Source organism: Dermacentor variabilis, chromosome 2 (assembly GCF_050947875.1).
Source record: "Dermacentor variabilis isolate Ectoservices chromosome 2, ASM5094787v1, whole genome shotgun sequence".
NCBI classification, from domain to species: Eukaryota; Metazoa; Arthropoda; class Arachnida; order Ixodida; family Ixodidae; genus Dermacentor; species Dermacentor variabilis.
This window is the reverse complement of record NC_134569.1, coordinates 181,624,577-181,646,574: the sequence shown is the minus strand read 5'-3', so window position 1 is coordinate 181,646,574 and position 21,998 is coordinate 181,624,577. Positions and strand designations below refer to the sequence as shown.

The 21,998-nt window shown below is 43.6% G+C and overlaps 1 protein-coding gene and 1 long non-coding RNA gene across 2 annotated transcripts in view; one reads left to right on the top strand and one right to left on the bottom strand.

Moving 5' to 3' along the window:
- The window catches only part of LOC142571099 (uncharacterized), a 119,760-nt gene that overhangs the window by 27,863 nt on the left and 69,899 nt on the right, over positions 1-21,998 (bottom strand). Inside the window, exon 3 of the long non-coding RNA XR_012825752.1 lies at positions 19,367-19,409. This is a non-coding gene — a long non-coding RNA (uncharacterized LOC142571099). The remainder of the gene's footprint in view (positions 1-19,366; positions 19,410-21,998) is intronic.
- The window catches only part of LOC142571098 (defensin BmKDfsin6-like), a 52,798-nt gene that overhangs the window by 4,190 nt on the left and 26,610 nt on the right, over positions 1-21,998 (top strand). The window lies entirely within an intron of this gene.

Genomic DNA, 21,998 nt, shown 5'->3' with positions numbered 1-21,998 from the left:
TGCATTGTGTGTCTGAGGTCACTACAGCAGATCTTGCACTGGTCTGTCTCCTCTGACCGTGCTTTCCAAAGAAAATGAGTCCCGTGTCCTTTTTTTTCCCATCCTGTGTTCCTGCTCTAAACCGACAAATGACACTTGCTGCCATTCAGTGTTGGCTCAATACATTTAACAAGAAACTTCTTACTCAATGCCAAAAATCAGCAAGAAAAATTTATATTTTTTGGTATGCTGTATGCAGAACTCATCAATGAAGGGTTAAAACAACTGAAGTGTCAGAGCAGCATAGCCACACACTTTTCACTACATCTTAGTATGTATATCAATATACATTACAGTACGAATGCCGTATTACTAGTCTATAAATGCATCTACCACTACATCTTGAACTAATGTTTCACTCTAGGTTCAAGGTGGCGATGCGATATATTTTGCTTCTTTGATCACCTACAAAATCTATGACAGCATTGCAGATATAGTTGCTATAGCTGGATTGCATGTTTGCATTTGGTAAATAAAAAATGTAAATGAAACGAACAAGTACATCGAGAGAAGCAACTTAATGTTTCAACTAAGCCACATAACAAAGAAGGAGAGTCAGTTTATCTAGTGAAATATGCATGCAAACTTGCAGCTGATCACCCGTCTTCAAAATCCAGATTTTGAGCATGTGTCACAATTTCGCTTGCCTTTCTTGCTTTCACTTCTGCATCGACTTCAGGGCATCCTGGTGGCATTCACTTTCGCATGTTTTTGTACTTGTTTCTTGGGCACATATACCATGAGAACTGGAATGAAATGAAATTGACTTTACATACCTAATCAACAGTTCAATGACTTCCAGTTTTCAGGTTTTTAAAGAAACTGCAAACACAGCACAGTTAAACATGGAGTTGCCCTAACCTTAGCTTGCTTTTTGCACTGTTTCCTTCATGTTCCAAAATGTACCAAGTGAGCTATTTTAGCACACCTTCCAACACAATATCTGAGAATTACTTTCAGTATTGGTGTTGGTCAAAACTTTAATGCATGGAAACGGCTACAGGTACAAAAATGTATTATTTAACCAAATACACATTTAGCTGAGCATGCAATTAATTTTACAAGAGGTGGCCATATGCATGCCAGATGCAGAGGTGCTGTTGATATCTTCATATTCAGTTAAGCTGCAAAGCTTTAAAACCACCACATCTCTACTCAATCACAAGCACACAGACCTGAACAGCTGCAAGCAAGGATGGCCATAAACTTTACAAAGTAGTAAGAAAGGCTTTGGCAGCATGCTTAATGTAAAAAAAAATTATGGGGTTTTATGCGCCAAAACCACGATCTGATTAAGGGGCATGACGTAGTGGGGCACTCCGGAAATTCGGATCACCTGGAGTTCTTTAACGTACACCTAAATCTAAGTACACGGGTGTTTTTGTATTATGCCCCCATTGAAATGCGGCTGCTTTGGCCAGGATACGCTTAACATCTAAAAGTGCAAAAGAAATAATAAAAAGTTATAAGAAAATGCTATTACATGGCCAAGGTGCAATGTGTCCCTCAGAGCTGGGTACTTGTTTACGAGGCTCCTTGCAGCAACATTGCACAATTTATTTGGGTACCTGATGTTTAAAAAAGCATGCATCAACCTTCGACATCAAACAATACACAAAAAACAATATGCAACATTTCCATGAAATAATATCAAACAGTTGAACTGTGAGTCATCAGATGGGAGAATTTAAGTAAACTGCACCATGAAAGCATTAGGTACGTGACAAGACCGAGGTTAGAGAATTGATCAGATGGATTTGACACAGGACAGGGGTAACATTTAATCCTTTTGTCCTGCAATAGCCAAGATAAACGGATAATCATGACCAGAGTTCACAAACTCTTAAAATACTTTCACCAAACAAGATGTTATAAAAGGTTTTAATTAATATTTCAAATTAGCTTATTACTGAAACATGCACACAAGGGAAAATTAGCCATGAATACAAACTTGAAGGAGCATCTCCTATAAGAATTTACAAGGGCAGCTTATTAAGCTAGTTGTCGATCCATTATCGTGAGTGTACAGTGCAAAGGTTAAACGAGGACATAGACACAAGCACTGACTACCAATGGAGGTTTTATTGCTGAATACACACAATAGTGATACAGCTATCCGAAAAATAACTACTAAAAAGAACAAAGCAGACCATCAAGAGGCACACGAAGAAATGTAGAGTTGCGTAAAAAATGCTGGCCGTAGGTTTGACTTCCCAGAAACTTGAGCTCTCTTTCAGATAAGGCAATGGATGGCTTGTTGATGCATGCGCTCGGCTCCCATGCCAATTGTGCTACTTCATGTATGATATGGGTAAGACCATCCCTGTGCTTGTGAATAACTGACATTCTTTCAAACCAAGGAGTGCAGCCACGCATGCTAGTATGATGTGCCAAAAAAACTTTCTCTGCCATTGCGCACATTATATGCATGTTCGCACAACCTCTCACGAAGGCATCTGGCAGTCTGCCCCATATGACAAGCGCCGCATGAAAGAGAAATTTCGTACACAACATTTTATGTGGATTCAACATGCCAAATCTTGCGCTTGACCTTGCAGATGCCTTTCTGACTGCCCTATCAGAAAAAGAGCTAAAGTTATTCTGGAAGTCACGTGAACGGCCTGTATTTGTGATGCAATCATATTTTTTTTGTATCTCGATTTCCAGCATAGTTCATTTTTTGGCCACTCGTCTGCTTTTCTTGTTCTATCTTCAGAATTAATGTTTTTCAGATAGCTCTTTCACTTGCTTGTGTAAATTCGGCACATTGAATAATAACCTCTCTGTTGACAGTCGGCACTTCTGTCTATGTACCGTTTACCTTTGTGGTGTACACTACCTATAAGAACTGTAACCAGCAGCTAAAGAAGCTTTATTCAACGCGCCATTCTAGCGCCCTCGCCCACTCATTAACCCAAGACTCATGGCAAGGAAACCACGGAGGATATTGCTCCATTGAAGCATGACATAAATTATGACTGAGTGTTAACCTTCCTGTAGCTTTCATGACTGTTTTTTGTGAAGGAAAAGAAATGAAAGTAGAAGAAATGCTGCTGGTGGTAACCGAACTCGCAAATTTGACATGACGCATGCAGCACTGTACGAATTCATCTAGCCACAACTGTCTTTCCATCCAATTCAGTTGGTATTTGTATACCCGCATAAAATGTAGCGCTGCTAGTGTCAGGGTTCATGTTGTTCGCCAGAATAAAGAAAAAGGGCTCAGGGCTGCAATGTCGACATTGCCATTGAATATTTAAATTTCGAGGTTATGAGTGAACTGTAATTCAGAACTAGTCAACGATGTATCAGTGATAAAAAAATTTCGAACCAACAATGCCATATACACTGCTAAACACTTAAAAAGGCACTGCACAATTTGGACATTGTTCACTGCCCCAATGCAAAGCTTTAGGAAAACAATTTTTTTCCCCTTGGTTATCGAGCGTTTTCAAGGGGAACTACGCAGCAACTAAGTTATAATCATGAATTAGACAACAAAAACTTGTTTTGATTATAGACACCTTCCACTTGCCTTAGTGACATAACCGCATGAGAATGGAGCGTAATACGCTAATTAACATTGTGCTTACCATTCATATTGCAATACAAGGTTGGGAAAAATGCACGACTGAACATAATTGAGACATTACTGTGGAATGAATTCTCATTAAGTACATTCTATCCCAACTTTATTTACATCTGCCATAGGTTGGCAAACTGATGCATGAGTCGACTCACTCAGACTGATCTCGAAAGTGAGTCAAAGTGAGTCCAACTGAGTTGAATTTCAGTAGGTCTTGGCCCGAATGAACCCGGCTGAATAGAATTTTAGTGAGTGTGAGTTCTCATTATTTTGCTGACCAATGCATCCAGGTAATTGTTGTGACTTACATTGTCTGAGATGACGAATTGTAGGCAATCCATTCAATTTTCTTTTGAAGATTGTCAGGCATGCCTCCTGCTGTAATATTTCAGAGGTGTGCAGCAACGTCAATGAGCATCGGAGGCAGTGTCTACGTTGACTTCCTTGTACTCCTTTGTACTCTTTCCATTCCTTGTACTCTCCTTTGACTGCATTCTCCGCATGTCGAACTGCACTACCAGACAGCCTTAAAAAGAGAAGTATTCATTGAAATCAACAACAAAATCCAGTGCTAGAAAAACATAAGATGTGGTATCACAGACTATCACTCCATATGCTCAAATTTACCTACTATATAGTTAGTGACGAGCTAAGAATACAGGAAGGGCTCTTGATAAATATGGGCACATTTGCCATAGCAAATGGAGCCCGTTGCTTTTCAAGGATAATGATGTACGAACAGCAAAAATCACTGACTGAGACAACTGACTCGTTACAGCATGAATGGGCTGTTAAAACGAAATTTAAAGAGGAATTTTATCACCCCCTATACAGATACCTCCTTACTAACACACCATGATCCCTCTCCCCCTTTTCGCATTGGTACCATGCACAAGGAAGGCGCATTATTGGTCCCTTCACAGACATTGGTACCATGAGCAAGAAGCTCCCCCACCAAGGTGAAATAAGCAACCATAGTGACGCACCTGCAAACATTCCTTCTGAGGAAAACTTATTGCTAGCTAAATTGTCTACACAGGTATTGCTTTGTGAAGGACAAATACTGGGCCATAAAGTGCCAAGACCAGACTAGCATTGTCTTGGGACCAGAAACGGAGAACAAAAGCAGGTCATATGAAGGCCATGGATGATTTGATAGAACAAAAACATACTAGAACATTCTGGTTCTCAAATACACAAACTAGACCGCTTGTGTTTATCCAAACATTATTAACTCCCTATCACATTTCTGGTGGCTAATGAATTAATATTTCAATGAACGCATTTTTTCTGATAACTTCTTGGTGCCTTTGCTTATAAGCTTTTTTGGTGAAACATGGCTATTATTTCAAACAGGAAGTCAAATTTTCCCTCAGCATTACATAAATCTGAGCTACTGAGATAGATACAAATGTCAAGGTCGGATAAGACTTTGAAGGATGATACGGAAGGATTGAGGAGTCGCAAACATGATTGTGCTTCTTAAGCTCTTCATATATCATCAGTTATATTTGGGCTGTCTAGACTGCACAAAATTAAAAAAAATATTTTGCAGCTTTTTGTTTTTATGTTTTCATAAATACACCTCATTTGTCATATCTATTAGTAGCAGAGCATTCCAATATTTAACAAAGACAGTGGTATGCTATAAAAGTGGAACTAGGACTATATAGATACATAAAAATATTAGGGGGAAAAAACGTTTTATTTTTACATAGTGGAATTGCCCCTATGGCATGCATTTATTTGTTTACTAAATTCCCATGAGCTTATTCCCCAAAGTTAAGATACAACCAGGGGCAGAAAAAAGCTTTAGGACAGGAATGAGTGTCCCTTGCTACTACTTTACTGAAAGCAAACAGGTTCATATTTATAGGTGAAGGTGGCCATGTGCGCACATACGTTTGCACGCAATACTCAAACAAGCTTGCCCATTATTATTCAGTCATACAGTGCAGAAACTGTCATTCAATTCAGTTCAAGCCACAGATGTATCACTGACATAGACGTCACATTTCATGTTGATGAAACAGGCCTCCATTAATTCCCATGCAGACAATCTTTGCGTTTACCAAGAATGCGGATGTGGAAAAGATATGGCTCACACGTGCAGTAATTGCAGTGCATAGGCAAATGTGCATTAATCTTATTCCTGGCAGACAGCTCATGTTCCCTTGCCAAATCGTTGGTGCAACAGCCTGTCTGGCTGATATGCACCTTGCCGCAATTAAGTGGAATTTCGTACACCATACCGACCACGCAAGTCACATATGGCCTTGTATGATTTTTACCACAAAGGGTCAGCTTCTGTGGGTCTGAGATGCGTGGGCACAGGCCAGTAAGCTTCCATGGAGCCAAGAAAATAGGTACTTTGTACCTGCTGGCCACTTTCTTTAAATCGTGGGCCACTTCATGCATGTATGGAACAACATGCAGCCTTTTCTCCACTAGTGGCTTGGCAAGGGGCATCCAAGCGTTTTTTGGCTGTGACGCTCGCCTCCTTAAATCATGGGTTTGCGGAACTGCAATATTTCTATCTGAGCTATTAATGAGCCAATTTGAAAATTTTTGCAGTAGAATGCTCCCAAGAGGGCACCTAACAACTTCCAGCGTATGATTAAATTAGCTATGTGGCCTGGTGAGGGGCTCTTTAAAGTACTGCTAATAGCGATATTATAGCTTTCCAGCATACGACAGGTTTTAATGTTATACAGTGTTAATGCATGAGTACAGATTAAATAAGATCGGGTGCATACGGCTTTTTTGGTGCCTATGATGCTTCAGCGTGGCTTGGAGAGACAACCAAGTTAATCAATGCTCCATCACACACCGTCATGCTTTCACCCATGTCGACGTAGCACTGGAACCGGTCGTTGGAAGATCTGAAAGCACACCCAGATGGTTTATCAATAGTTTTGCACATTAGAAGTGAAGCTGTGGGCACTGAACAGGCACTGATTAATTAAACAGCCTTTTTTTATGGTTGCTGTACTGTCCCAAACAGGTTTGTTATTTAGAGCCATCACAGCACAGCACAGCACTAATCCTGCTGCCCATAGGTGAGCTAAGTACAGGACGCATTAAGCTAACAAGGCTAAGCTTATTTATGCAATGTCAGCAACCACCAGTGTATAAGAACAGATGCTTTCACAAAGATAGAACCATATTGCTGATTGCCCAAGGTTTTCATAGTCCTATTGCTGAAAATGCCAGCAATTTTTTTTTCCTCAGTTGGTTCAATTTAACTTCATTGCTGTGTGAATGTTGCAGCGCACAAATGACGACAAAGATTGAACAGGCAAACAACAAGTCCGTTTTCGTCGCCTTGCCTGTTTTATTAGTTAAATGCTGAAGAAATTTGCAGAATATGGCGACCAGTTATGCTAACTAAAGCACCATTACATTGACTGAAGCTGTTACTACTCCCTCTCCTACCAGATAGGGAAGCGATTGCACACCTTACCCCAATATCAGTAGTAAACCAACTGCAGAAGTTTTCAGAAGATGGAAGTCCTGAAAAGGCTAGTTTCCTTGCGGCTTCTCGACACGGCAATAATTATAGTTGAGCAACGTTGTGTTCGTACGGGCAAGTATGCGCTACACTTCTCAATTTAAGGTCAAGTGCATTGGCTGCGACGAAACAAAAATATTAGTAGTTGGCAGCACAGTGAAGTGACACAGAGCAATTTCCTAAGACTCGATCTGTCAGTTCAAAGCGCGGCAACCGAAGTTATTAATCGTGCTCGACATTTCCGCTACGCATACTGTTGCTACTTTGCCCATATTTATTTATTTATTTATTTATCATACCCTCAAGGTACGGTTGTACATTGCAGAGGGGAGGGGCAAAGTAAATACAGAGGCAAATCACAAAATAAGGAAGGAAGGCAAACAACATTGCAAAAAACATTGTATACAAAATAACATAAAATGAACCAAACAATGACCAAATCATCTTTGCGCTCCATAACGCGCAGTACATTTACGCTCACCTGTATTAGAAGATCGTTGCCTGTCATCAGGTACACGAACCCTCCCGTCCGCAGGCTTTCGTGGAGGTCGGCGAGTTTCCGGGCGCCTGTGAGCTTCACGATTTTCTTTGATGGCTCCTGCGAAACGAGGCAAGCCGCTTCTTCCGCACCAGCCGGCGAGCGTTCAGTTGAAGCCGGATCGGACGACATACTGCCACCGTTGTCAGATTTCACAGGCGCAACGCAAGCAAGAGGCAAACCGCTCCTTCCGCACCAGTTGGCGAGCGTTCAGTTGAAGGCAGATCGGACGCCATACTGCCACCGCTGTCGGATTTCACAGGCGCAACGCAAACAAGAGGCAAACCGCTCCTTCCGCATCAGTCGGCGAGAGTTCAGTTGAAGGCGGATCGGACGACATGCTGCCGCCGCTGTCAGATTTCACAGGCACAACGCAAGCAAGAGAGGAATGCCACTCGCGTTTAGATACTCGTTCACCGCCGTAGATAGCAAGGTGCCGTCAGAGCCATAGCCGTGCTTCTCATAGTTGCGAATCCAAAGTCGAAGTAAATACGAAAGCCGTAAGTGATGTGCTGGATCCTGAATGTTTCGCTGCGCGCGTTCGCCAAACAGTTTTCGCTCACCGCTGCACTATCCTTGCTCAAATTTGGCAGAATGACCACATTTTGGTGCCTACTTCGTTTAGTATAACACTTAGCACAGTTAATTGCCTGATCTTTGTTTTAATGCAAACTTACCGGCGCTCATGAAAATGTGAGCTGCTGCCGCGACGGTGTACGCATAAACTTGTAGCGCCGCCTGTCGTCAGCTGCAGAAAGCAGCATATCAGTGAGCGCTGCCGCGTGTTGCCTGCTCCTGGAACAGGTGACCGTCCTCCGTTAGACGTTGCTTTTTAAAGCTGACGGCAGGCGGCGAAACTGGTTTATGCTTGCGCCGTTACGGCAGCTGTTTGCAGCCTCAAGGGCACAGGCAAATTTGCGTTTTTTTTCTTACAAGCAAGGCACTTAACTGTGCCAAGTGTAAAGTCGACGCCAAAATGCGATCGCTCTACAAAATTTGAGCAAGAACAGAGCAGCCGTTTGCACGTTTTTTGCACAGGGGTTTGCAGAACAGTGCACAAAGTTTGCACATTCCATTGTGGCCGCAATGATGGTACAAGCAGACCACAACGTTTTTAGATTCTAAATCTAAAGCGTTGACAGACCACCAAGCCCCACAGAAGCCTTCGTACGAGGCAATACCCCTCTAAAGGACGCTGCTTCACAGAAGTGGTGCCTTTTCGGACTGTTACCTCAGATTTTCGCTTCTAAAATTATAGAGGGAAACGAAGGCTGGGAGGTTTACCTCCTATTCAGGGAAGTTGTAGGCATGCTTTTGTATGATGAGCTTCCCTCAGAGTCTCTTGTTTATATGGAGGTGAAAATTCAAGAATTTCTCCGTTCATTCGTTACCCGCTACCCAGAAGCCCGCATAATCCCTAAATTGCATTACCTTGTGCACTACCCACGCATGATCTCTTTTCGGACCACTCAAACAAATCTGGCGTATGAGGTTCAAGGCATCAAAGATGAAAAACTTCAAAAACATATGTAAAACACTTGCAGAGCTTCACCAACTTTCTCAAAGCTATGAATTCCGTGAGATTGTCTTCAACCAACGCCACACCATGTCAGGCCTGAAACCTGTGCGAAGATCTGTTTTACATACGTGCATTGAGGAGCGCCTGCCTGCAGGTAACGTATGGCAGGCGAAGTCAGTCACTATGCCGCAAATGGCATACCATGTGGAAGATGTGCTTTTAATGACCAACGGAGACGAAATTGACTTATGGGGTTTTACGTGCCAAAATCACTTTCCGATTATGAGGCACTTGTAGTGGAGGACTCTGGAAATTTCGACCACTTGGGGTTCTTTAATGTGCACCTAAATCTAAGTACGCGGGTGTTTTCGCATTTCGCCGCCATCGAAATGCGGCAGCCGTGGCCGGGATTCGATCCCGCGACCTCGTGCTCAGCAGCCCAATTCCATAGCCGCTGAGCAACCACGACGGGTAAGGCAGACGACCCACAATTTGGACAGATTGCAGGTATTTTTGCGGCTCAGGATGAGGTTCTGTTCTTGTTAGACAAGATGGGACTTGTTGAATTCAGGAGACATCGATAAGCACGTAAGGTATCTAAACGCAATGTAGTCTGTGCGGCGCAGGCAGAAGATGAGGTATTACCAGAGTTCCTCGATCTTTATCTGGCAGGGAAAGAGGTACCCAGATGTGAATTAGTGGTTTCATTAAAAATTGTAATATTTGCTTAGCTTTATGTTATGAACTCTAAGTGGGTGTACTTCACAGTTTGTGTTCTGTTGACGTTGTGTGTATATTCGTGTTGTATTTTTTTCTTGTTTTTTCCATTCTGTGCATGGGCAATCAATATTCATGCACTCCCCCCCCCCCCTTAAGGTATCTTTATGTACAAAATACATATTAATGTACAGTGCGTTGCATAAATATACCAACCAGTGTTATTACTTTTGGAGTTTGGTGTTGTACCACCCTGCTTCAATTATTTCTTACTGAAAAATTAAAAAAACAATTTGCCTTTCTTGCTATCCTGATTATGCTGTAATACAGCACTGCATGAAACGCATTTTACTTTTTGCGGCTATAGAGTTGAACTCGGGTAGTTACATATCGTGCTCTTTCCTTTGGTATAGTCAATCAGTTATTTGATTGAGTGAACCAACGAATCCACATTCACTGCAACCTATAACATCATATGTGCCTTTCACTGACTCCCTTCAAGCAGCATGGGAGTCATCCATTTCATGCGTCATTCCTGACTTCGTTTTGTGACTACCCTTGGAAAAAAAGGTAGTCAGCGACTGAAAAAAGAGAGTCGAGGTAGTCGTGACCCTCTTTTGACTCTCTTTTTTTTAAGAGTGTACCCTCAACGTTCTTCTTTTGGATTATATTGATTTTATACATTTATTTCTTTATAGCGATCACCGAGGCGAAGCTAGAACGTAGGCAGAAGCTTTCGCGAGCAAGGAACGCGCAGATAACACAAGCTTCAGAGAGCGTGGGTGATGTGGGTTCGCGGAGGTGCCATCTCCCCTCACGAACGCCTGGCGCGCCAGCACGGTAGCAGTGGTCCCTCTTCGCCTGTGCTGCTCCGTAGCGGCTCGCACGGGACGTGGCGTCGAAGCCAATAAGAACTTAGTCGCCGCTTCGACGTTACAAACGTCGGCTTTTTCGCTCAGTGCGCCATTTGGTGCTTTCGCAGCAACAGTACGGAAGAAGGATCCGTGCGGGTGGCGGCAACAGCTGTCCTACCGAGCATGCACGTTTGAGCAGGGGACGGCGGCAAGGCGCAGTTGAATACGCTGACAGTCGGACGAAGGGTCACGTAGTCCTGTCCGTACGCGAGAGGCACCGTAAGCGCCTCGGTATGGCCCAAGCAGAGCGACGGTGGGGCAAAGATCATCAGCAGGGTAGCTTGTAGCAGAAAAGGCAAGTTCGTGGCAAAGCAAGAAAGAAGCGTGGAAGACAACGTTCCGATTTACAGCAAGTGAACTTTCGTGAGTGATGTCGTGGCCACCCACAAGAACGCAGAGCAAGTTCGGCTCATCATGTAGATAACCTTTTCAGGGTTGTTTGCGCATACAGAAACAGTGCGTTAACTTGATATTGATTTCTCCTACAGGTAAACACCTGAGTTTATGACACCATCGTAACGCACCGCACTGTTGTTTCTTCTTTTCTCTATGTGCTGTGACTTCATCATACGCAGTGCGAAGGAAAATCTAGATTTTCAGACTGCCACAACTGTTTCTGCAAATCCACTACCACTTAAATTAGCCTCGGTGCCTGTAATCGCAGGTTACGCTTAGCGATGCGTTTCACACTGAAACAAATTCCCGTGGAGCCAAAATTTCAAGAGCAAGAGCGGTTTCCAGAGTTTCCAATTGTTAGCTTGCTGAATCGGAAGAATCCCTTCAATGAAGCCTTCTGATAGTTATTGTATCCAAGCTTGCAATTGCTGAGTCGTGAGGAATACATATCACTAATAGCCTGCCTCCACGCTGATTATCTTCATCTCTCAAAAGAACGTGAAATGCCTGTCTTTTTTTGATGTTTTAGTCACGGGGGAAGGAGGGTTTAAGGGGAGGAACATCACATAAATTAAATGTAAATGTAGCTTGCGAGATGTGTTTTTTTTTTCACCAAGCGTTAGGTTGGGGTACTGTATGACCAACACTGAAGCCATTCATTTCAACTCAGCCGCTATTCTAAAATATTTGAGGTAAAGTTTTGCGACTATTAACGACATCTTTAAAGAGTCCTATGCATATTTTTTTTTTCATTTTTTGCAGCGCTGGAACTACATTCTAAATAAATGCATCAAGGAACAGCTACCTCCAAAAAACGACGCTTCCATGCCGCGATGCTGGACACGAGACTCAACAATATTTGTTGCATTTCGAGGGCCTCCGCAATCATACCTTTGTAATGCGTTAGCAGTAGGAATACCAAAGTGTAAAAACAGTGGTGTTAAAAGCCGGTCACGTGTGTTAGATGCATAAAGGGGACGGAATAGCTTAGAACAGTGTGTGTGTGTGTGTGTGTTCCAAGTTAATTGTTCCAATTTTTCTCTACAATTAACCCCGGGAACAAAAATGGAGCCACCCGGTGACCTAACATATTGTCACTATGAGTGGGTCATAGTAGGTCGTGAGGCGGTCGACGCTGACAATGTTTCGTCCCCGACGGCGCATGTCCGAAGACGGCTCAACGGGCTTGATCATGCAGTTGATTGGAGATGTGCTATCGACGACGTGGGAGGCGCCTTCATACTTGGGAAGTACTTTAGACGAGAGCCCAGGTGCAGTGTAAGGGACTGAGAGCCACACGAGCGCTCCGGGGAGGAAAGTGGGCGCAGAAGTGGTGTCACCGCGAACGTTCTTCTGGTGCTCTTGGTCATTTGAAGTAAAGGCCCGCGCGAGATCGCGACACCCTTCGGTATGTCTGGCTTTGGCAGAAATAGGCGCCCAATCAGATGCACCCAGCTTGTACGGAAGGAATGTGTAGATTGTGTGCGACGGGTCCCGGGCGTACAATAAGAAAGAGGGTGAAAAGCCAGTGGTGCTATGATTTGCGGTATTGTAGGTGTAGTTTGCGAAGGGCAAAATGACGTCCCAATTTGTGTGGTCGGAGGCTACGTAGATTGCGAGCATGTCGCCAAGCGTACGGTTAACGCGTTCTCTGAGGTCGTTGGTCTACGGATGGTAAGCACTAGTTGTGCGGTGCACAACGTGATACTCTTTGAGAATGGCTTCAACGACTACCGGCAAGAAGAGACGTCTGCTCTTCGATCACAGGAGTTTCTCACAGGAGGATCACCACAGGAGTTGCTCTGCGATCGCTGAGCAACTCCTGTTGTGGACCATGGCCCAGTATGAGTCGGCGAAGCAGGAAGGAGGCAACATCGCGCGCTGTAGCCACTGGGAGAGCGGCAGTTTAGGCGTATCACGTAAGGTGAACTGCCACGATAGTCCAGCGGTTACCAGCAGATGTTAGGAGAACTGGCCCATACAAATCGATGCCGATGCACCCTAACGGCTGGCTAGGACAAGGTAACGGTTGCAGACTGGCTGGCGAGAGGCGCGGTGAAGATTCGCGGCGCAGACAATCGGGGCACGAGACAACGAACTTGCCCTGGACGCAGTGGTACTTCTGAACATAGCTGTACGTTCCGCGCCAGTAGAACCGCTGTCGAATGCGCTGGTAAGTTTTGAATACTCCCGAGGGTGCACACTGTGGGTCAGAGTGGAATGACGCACATATTTCAGAGTACAGATTGCGGGGTACTACTAGCAACCACTGGCGATCATTGCCGGTGTAATTGCATTGGTGGAGTAGGTCGTCGCGAATGGCCCAATGGTGGCCTTCCCGACGTAATGCACATGTGGTTGGTTGGGCCGATGCATCAGAGGGCAAGTCTATCAGCTAGGCGATCCAGTGGTCCTGGCGCTGCTCGGAAGTGATAGTACGAAGGTCGATGGAAGAAACGGCAAGCAGGGATACGGAGCAGCGGACATTGTCATCGTGCAAAGGAGAGCGCGAGAGGGTGACGGCGTCAGAGTGCTGGCGGCCGCTACGGTAGAGCACGTGAATTTCGTAGTCCTGCAGGCGAAGTTCCCAACCAGCAAGGCGGCCTGAGGGGCCCTTCAGTGATGACAACCAACAAAGTGCGTGGTGGTCCATGGTGTCAAATGGGCGGCTATACAAATATGGGCGCCACAAATTCATAAGGGCGTTTCACATCGCTTGTCGATACATGCGTCCGTGGCTTAATGGTTTCAATATCTGGCTTCTGTGCTAGAGTTCCTGTGCTCTAATCTTGCCGTCAGACAATTTTAGTAAGTTTTATTTAATTACCTATTATGCAGTACATTATCGAAAATGAGTTTACAAAGTCACAAAGCCGTTTGAAGCCAGAAGGACGAAATTTACGCAAGTTCATGTACTTCCCATAATTCCCATGCTAGCACAACCGCTCCCATTGTAATTCCCGTAGGCACTAACCCCAGAGTTCCCTCTAGTAATTATTGTGTGAAACTATATGACAAGGAGAGAGCAAGACTCGCGCCGAGTGCGAGAGATGGCAGCAGGAGCGCGCGCAGCTAGAGAAGCGCGCGGATGATGACCTTGGTTACAACGAGGTATGACGGCAAGGCTGATGGCGACGCGAAACGCTGGAACGGGCGCAAAGGATCTGCGCTCTATAACAACCCACTTTCGAGGTTTCGCTTGTACGATGTAATTAACAGCGGCACGTAGAGCGGCAAGCTCTGTTGCCGTAGAGGCCGTTATATGGGACACTTTGAACGTAATTGTGACCTGTAAGGCCGGGTTGACTGCAGCGCCTGTGGAGCTCGCGGCTGAGAGAGATCCATCAGTGCAAATCTTTCTTTGTTCATATGCCTCGTTCACTAATGACAGTGTGAACTGACGTAGAGCCACTGTTCATGGACGGGTCTTCTTCGTAATGAGGCGTACTTGTGGCTGTCGTAGGCACCAGAGGGGTAACAGTGGTCTTGCTGCTGGATAAAGCCCGACGTAAAGTAGCCTTGATGTGCCGCAGCACGTTTGGAAAATGTGGCTTGAGGTCTTTGTGCTGGCAAAGCAGCAATAAAGTGAGTGGGTAATGTGAACTCTAAGGTTGGCAATCGTTATATATGTTGGAACAAACTAGTCGCTAGCAAGCATGAGTGTTGCATGAGTCGAAACGCATTGTGTTAGTCCAAGACATGTCCGCAGAGCCTGGCCTTGCAAACCCTCGAGGTTGCGAATGTTTGTTTTACATGCGTTCGCCAAGACCGGCAAGCTGTACTGTAAAGAGCCCAGAAACAGTGCTCTGTACAGCTGCAGCATGGACCGTACCGACATGACCCACGTTTTTCCCCACAGGAACATTATTATATGCACAATTGAAATTATTCTCTGCTTCAGGTTGATGCAGTGGGGGCTCCATGAAAGGTCCCTGTCAATAATCACGCCTAAGAAGCGATGATATTTGTGGTATTGGTACCCTGGCCATTGAGAGAAGCAGGGTGCGGTGCCATGTGTTTGCGCGTAAACGCAATTAACGCGCATTTTTCGATGGACACGCTAAGGCCTTGTTTGCGGAGATACGAACAAGTTCGGGTGGCTGCCCGCTGAATTCTTGCGCTCACTTGAACCAGTCACCGCAGAAGACCAAAGACTAATATTGTCAGCGTACATTGATAGGTGAATCGGCTTGGGTAATATTTCAGCAACGCCAAGGACAGTTAGATTAAAAAGAATAGGGCTTCATAAGGCTCAATGTCATTGTAGGCCCCCCACAGGGCGCTACCGTGACAACAACAAAATGACAAAGAGATGGTTAGCTAGGACTAGTTTCTATTCAACACCGCGAAATTGATACAAAACTGATATATGGAACACTGTATACGTCCTGACGACGAACAAATCATGGTGGGACATGAGCACACCCCACGAGCGCCCTGCACATGAAACGTTCCGCTATCATTTACCCCCAATCAAGCCTGCGAAAGGGGGCGGGGGGAAGGTCTTCAGACATACGGCACCCCCGCTCCGACTGGCACTCGGGGCCCGCGGCAACGCCCCCCCCCCTCCCCCCCGTAGCTACGCCACTGTGCGCTTGACCTCTGCTAGATGTCCAAGCCTGCCCAAGAAGCCACGCTTCAGCATGGCACTTGTTCAGCTTGCTCCTAAACAGTACTTTGCGATGTGCTAAAGTGGTTTAACTCTCCGATCCGGAACCTCAGAACGGGTGCGGCGTAATGCTAACACATTTCTCTCACATTTACTTCTAAATAGCCATGATTTTTCAGTCAGGAAAGTCATTTTTAACGTGAAACATCAGAGACAGAAGCGAAGGCAATGTTGGCTAGCTCAGCCACGTGTCTAACCTACGTGTAGAAATGGCAATAGGGGAAGACAAAAAGTGCTGCGATCGATCTTGCACAGATATCGGCGAATATCACAGATAACTGTTTACGGGCGCTCTAAATGCACTTGAACAAACCCAGAATTTATGAATTCAATCTACTTTCGTTCATTGCGTGCGGGAGTTTGATATAAAATGCTCTGGCATAGTTGATAGTAAATGTCTTTTTCGCACAAAAATGAAAAGACATCTTTAGTGCACGCCACGCACTCGCACTTACCATGTCGAGGCTTTCTGCCCCTACATATGCACTGTGTCACCTTCTCAGGCCGAATATTGCAAATACTTGTCCTGTGGTCACACGGGGAACGGGTTCGTGACTATTGTACAAGAACTCTGTTTCTTGGAAACCATATTTGGCAAATCAAAAGATGTGCCCAATATGTGTCGTTTTCACATCACGAAGAAATGAATTGACAGTCAACATTTATTATAAAATTATTATGCTTTGCACATTTGAGGTGCTTACTGACATCCGCGCCAAAGGGAGCGTAATGCAAGATAGTTTTCAAGTAGGCGCCCCTCTCATTGCGACCGGAAAGAGCTTTGCGAGTACTGTTCGCAACGTGATTTATAACGGCTAAAGTGCTCCCTCTTTCCGTTGTGCGTTTGCACCTCGTCAACTAGCGAGAACGGAAGATTCAACAATAAGAAAAAAAATCTAAGGCACGGCAACATAATCGCTTTTTGAATACGTTCTTCATCAATTATTTATGTTACTAGAAAGAAAAATATAATGATATACCCTTACTCCATTGCAGGTAAACCAGTTACTAGAGTCCATCAGCATAAGTATCTCGGCTTGACCTTCACTTCTGACCTATACTGTAATACACACTTAGATAATGTATGCTCCAAGGCACGCAAAGCAATTTGGGCACTAAGACGCAAAATCCGTAATGCAACTCCCAATGTAAAAACACTCACTTACAACACCCTTGTAAAACCTGTAATTGAATATGGCAAAATTGTTTGGTATCCTTACACTGCGTCTAACAAATTAAAAATTGAGAAAGTTCAGAAACTTGCTCCCCGTTTTATTTTCAATCCATGTCACCGAACTGATTCACCAACCGAATTATGTAAATTAGCAAACCTTAAAAGTTTAGAATACTGCACTAAGGTAGATAGGCTGAAGTTTCTTTACCTTTTAATTCATGGCCACTTGAATATCAACACATCACCATATTTTACAATACACCCTAATGAGACATCAAGATATCGCCATTCCATGTACATTCCTGTGCCGCGTTCTTATAACGACTGTTTTAAGTACAGTTTTTTCCTCGTGTTATTAAAGAATGGAACATGCTGCCTGATTCCATTGTAAATATTAACTCCCCTGATGCCTTTCTAGAATGCCTGAAACCTTACCTGGACCGTAGTACACCAATGTAATAGTTGTGCCTCAGCACTTGTATGCGTTTTCTTATCTACTGTTTGATTTTTTTCCTTTGTTTTTTGTGTCGATATCGTAGTTGTGAAATGTATGTACCTTGTTTAGAATGTGAATTTATTAGATTTTCCACTCCTGTAATAGCCTGAGAAAAGCTGACAGTATCAATAAATGAATGAATGAATAAATGAATATATGAATGAATGAATGAATGAATGAATGAATGAATAATAAATAAAGTCTAGGTACTAACGTACAGTGTTTGTAATAAATTTGCCATGTTTACAATAATATTGGTGTTTATAATAGTTTTCCACTCTGATTATTATTTGCCTTGACCTAGAAACGAGACGCGCCTCTCGTTACCAGCGAGATACGTTTGTGTTAAGCCTGGCGGCCTTCAAGTTGACCTACCGATCTAAGAAATAACAATGATTTCTCCCTTAACCGATGATTTTATATAAAATAAGTAAGCGAAAGCCGTCGCTTTGATGCATGCCACCATATTCGTTGATGCAAAACCTTTGCGTCGAGTTTGGGTCAGAACGCTATTCCCGTGAAATTGTGTCGCCGCCAGCCACAGACGCTAAGTTCTCCTTCGGTCTCGTGCATGTTCAGGGCCAATGACACTATTTCTTTTGTGCCGCAAAATTTATGGGGCCCCTATTCTAAAACTCTCTATGATGATGAATGGCGCTACGAGTCCAATAGAAATCTTTTGGCAATGATCGTAATGTGTAATATATATGTATATAATATGGGTTACATAAGATTATTTATTTCTTTTGTTCATGACGTCGGATTCTGTATAACTGCGTAGTCTTCAGATAATGATCCTTTATTTAATGAACATTATTGTCGCAGACCCTGTCGACTGCTTGATTAGCCTTTATGCGTGAGTCACCTTAAAAAATTAAGCATTTATACATTTTATTCCTGCGACTCATTCGCAGTGAGCCAAGACTTCAAACTGCACCATAGGCTTCGGAGATGCTTACGTCATATTAATCCGAAAATGGATACAATAAATAATTGGGAAATTGTGTGCCCATTAGCATGATCTTATTATGATAAATACTATTCACCGAAGCTATATAGAATCAAAGTAACAATTCGCTTATCAACCTAGAAGACACAAAGGGTAACAGTGAGTAGAATCCAGGCCAGAAATTTGGTAATCGAGAAATCTGGTTAGAACTAGCCTGTCTATAGGGCTTCCGAACGAATAGGATTTCGATTTCACAATGAACTCGGCAAAATTGTAATTAAGAAAAGCGTCAGCTAAGCATACCCAAAATATTTATTGCTATTTACTGCATGCTGACAGCTATTCCAGTTAACAAACTGGGAGAGATTGGGGGGGGGGGGGAGCGGGAGAGATTCACCTAGAAGCATTTCAGCAAGTCTTGTTTGCCAACGACATAAGGATCACTCAGGATACTTTGCAGCAAACTAATGAAGACTTTAGGCGACATAGTGAGAGAACACATGGACTCTTCCAAATAAAGAAATTATTTGAAACAATATGAGTGAAGTCTAAGCACATGCCAAATATCATAGTCATGCTCAATAACCAAGCGAGGGAGCAAAAATTTCTTATGGGCTGCCAACCTACGCAATGTATGCACCGATTATCAAGGTGAGTTACTGACAGGATACACGAATCATGAGAAAGAAATATATAAAATATTCGAAGTTCCTTGGAAGGCATGAGGAAGGCACAAAAAAAGGTATGACCGGCAACTTACCGCCATCCTTGAAAAGCCTTAACAACTACTATTTTAACGCATTCTACCAGTACTTCAGTATAGAATAAACACTCGAAGCATACAAAAACTAAGATTACCGCCACAGGACACGAAGAAGGCCGCAGGTGCGTCGAAGCATACCTGTAAAGAGCATGGTTAAACAATGTTGCTCAGCTGGGTCGTTTAGAAAACAAGCATACAAGGGACAGGGCTGCTCTAACATGGTTCTGGGAGGATCGACATCCGTGTGAAGGAATATTTGATATTTTCGCACCATTCATCGAAGCCTGACCTAATTTACATAGGAGATTACCCACCTTCGACATCCGTGGTCGGTGTGCCCTTTAAGCTAAAAGACACCATGGTCATTCGTAACAAACCTTACAGCCTTACAACAAAATTAAATCCAGCAAATTCTGAGCGATGGAATCGCGAGGCTGTCAACATCTGCATTTGCCTCCTATTAAAGTAGTCGCAATGGAAGATGGCGTATTTACAATTTCCACTGACTATAACATTGTCGACAAGCAAACTGATATCTTTCTATTTCCAATGCCTCGAATCGTTGGCATTATTAGCGTAGCAATAGGCCACCAATCGTTTTCCAGAATTGATCATTGCAAAAAATATCGACAGACACCTCTCCAAGAAGAATACAATGAATACAGGTATTAGTCACACCTTTTCTTCTCTATGAATACAATAGGCTATAATTTGGATTGAAAAAATTTTGGAGTTTGATTCATTCCATAAAATGTTCAACGGAGTCCATGACTTTGTTGCAATGCGTACATCCACAACACAATTGCTTATTCTAGCACATGAACCTCACCTGTCATGAGGTATTGGTCGAAGATGAAGATCAAAGAAAATGAATTTTTTTTCTAGAGATTATGGTTTTCTTAGGAAGAACTTGAAATGCGTGTACTAAAAGCAATAAGGGATAACCAGTGAAGTGACTTTCAAGTTTAGCGAAACATTCTAACTTGCATTCTTTGAGAGTGTTTCTGGGCTTGCGGGGCGTTCCAGAGCATTGATCAGACATTTCTCATCTAGAAAAACACGCTTGACTGATTTCTTGCTCTTAACTCAGGAATTCGAGCGAGCCCACCAATACTATTCACAGGAATTTCAAGCGGCCTTGTCTTAGTGCCACCCTGACTTCGACAGATCATTCGAGCAGTGCACTTAAGCATCACTCCGTGTCAACGGAGAAGTTGTATATGAGCGAGACTCATTTAAAGCTACGGGACATCAACTAAACGTAAAAGGATTGTACTCGTACACATTCACTAGACGGGAAGAGAATTACAACACCTCAGAAAAAGACGCCTTGGCAGTTGTGATGGCAATAGATATTTTCGATGCTACCTTGATGGTCGACATTTTACCTTGTTTGCTGATATCCAGGCTCTTACTTATCTTTTCAATCTTGCTCTGGCAAAAGGAAGGAGCCCACTAGATACAGTAGCTCGCCTTTGATGCAGCAGATTTACCAGAAGACAAACATTCTGTCACTGATGGCTCGTCAAGAAACACCCGCATAAATGAAGTGCACATGTCGACCATTTGGAAGGAAAGGAACGAAATGACTCTGAAGATTGGAAGGTTTCACCTACCGGAGAGGAACCAACAAAATATTTTGTACCTTCACCATGACAGCTCTGACTATGGAGGATACGATGGGTATGTAAAGATCTACACGAAGCGAGATGCGTATAACTATGTAAAAACACAATACCAATGTAAAAGGAGAGAAACTAAATACCGTCCAAGAGAAAAAAAGATAACTATTCCTGCGTACTCCAGCATAATTCTTGCATTAGTTCACGTAGACTCCGCAGAAGTGTAAAAGAAGGAATGGGTGTGCAAAAAACACAAGTTCTTCTTCCTCAGCGAACTCATGAGTGCACAAGAATGGCCACCGAAAGATCAGGAAGAGAGAAGGCCAATGTGATTATTTTCTGCATGCATTGGGATATCTTCAAAAAACAAAAGCTATAGTCTCCGGCAGTGGACCAGCGTTACGTATAAAAAAATTGAAAACTTGTGTGAAAAAAAGAGACATCGTACTAAGGATTGTCACAACTTACCACCCGGAGAGGAACTGTTTCGCATAGCAGTTGATCCGAGATTTAAAGGATGCTTATAGAATTGTACCCGAACTTTCAAGGCGATTAGAAATGTGCTCACGAAGCAGCTGCAATGCAGCACAATCGCACATATGCAGCTAGACTTTGGTGCGGTCCCCATTTTGCTCCAGGCGAAAGCAGTCCATGGCTACTTGCTGTTTGTCCTCTAAGATCACCGGACAAAGTTTGATTAAGTAAGCTTGAAAAATTCTGGAGCAACAACACCAGTACAAGCGCTCTATAAAAAGAGGTTTTGATGCCACACGTTGTGTCAAGGTTCCCGATATTGAACCTGGGAACATTGTTATAATCCGGAAGGAGTCGAACGCTCCAAAGCTCCATTCATTGTCCTCCTATGTCACCAAGTAGGTCAAGCAACGAGATTCCTCAAGACAATATATTACGAAGGTCAATGGGAGAAGTTTGAAGGTAGTATCATTAGAAACGTTAGTTCATGGCGCCCCAGGAGAACTGCACACAAAAGCTTCGGAGAATGGAAAGTGTCCATTACAAGAAGAAAAGAATCACTTCGCGGTCGATGACGCAGGGGCGACCTGGCGAAAAGAGGAGAGGAATGGGAGGAAGTGGGGGTGAAAAG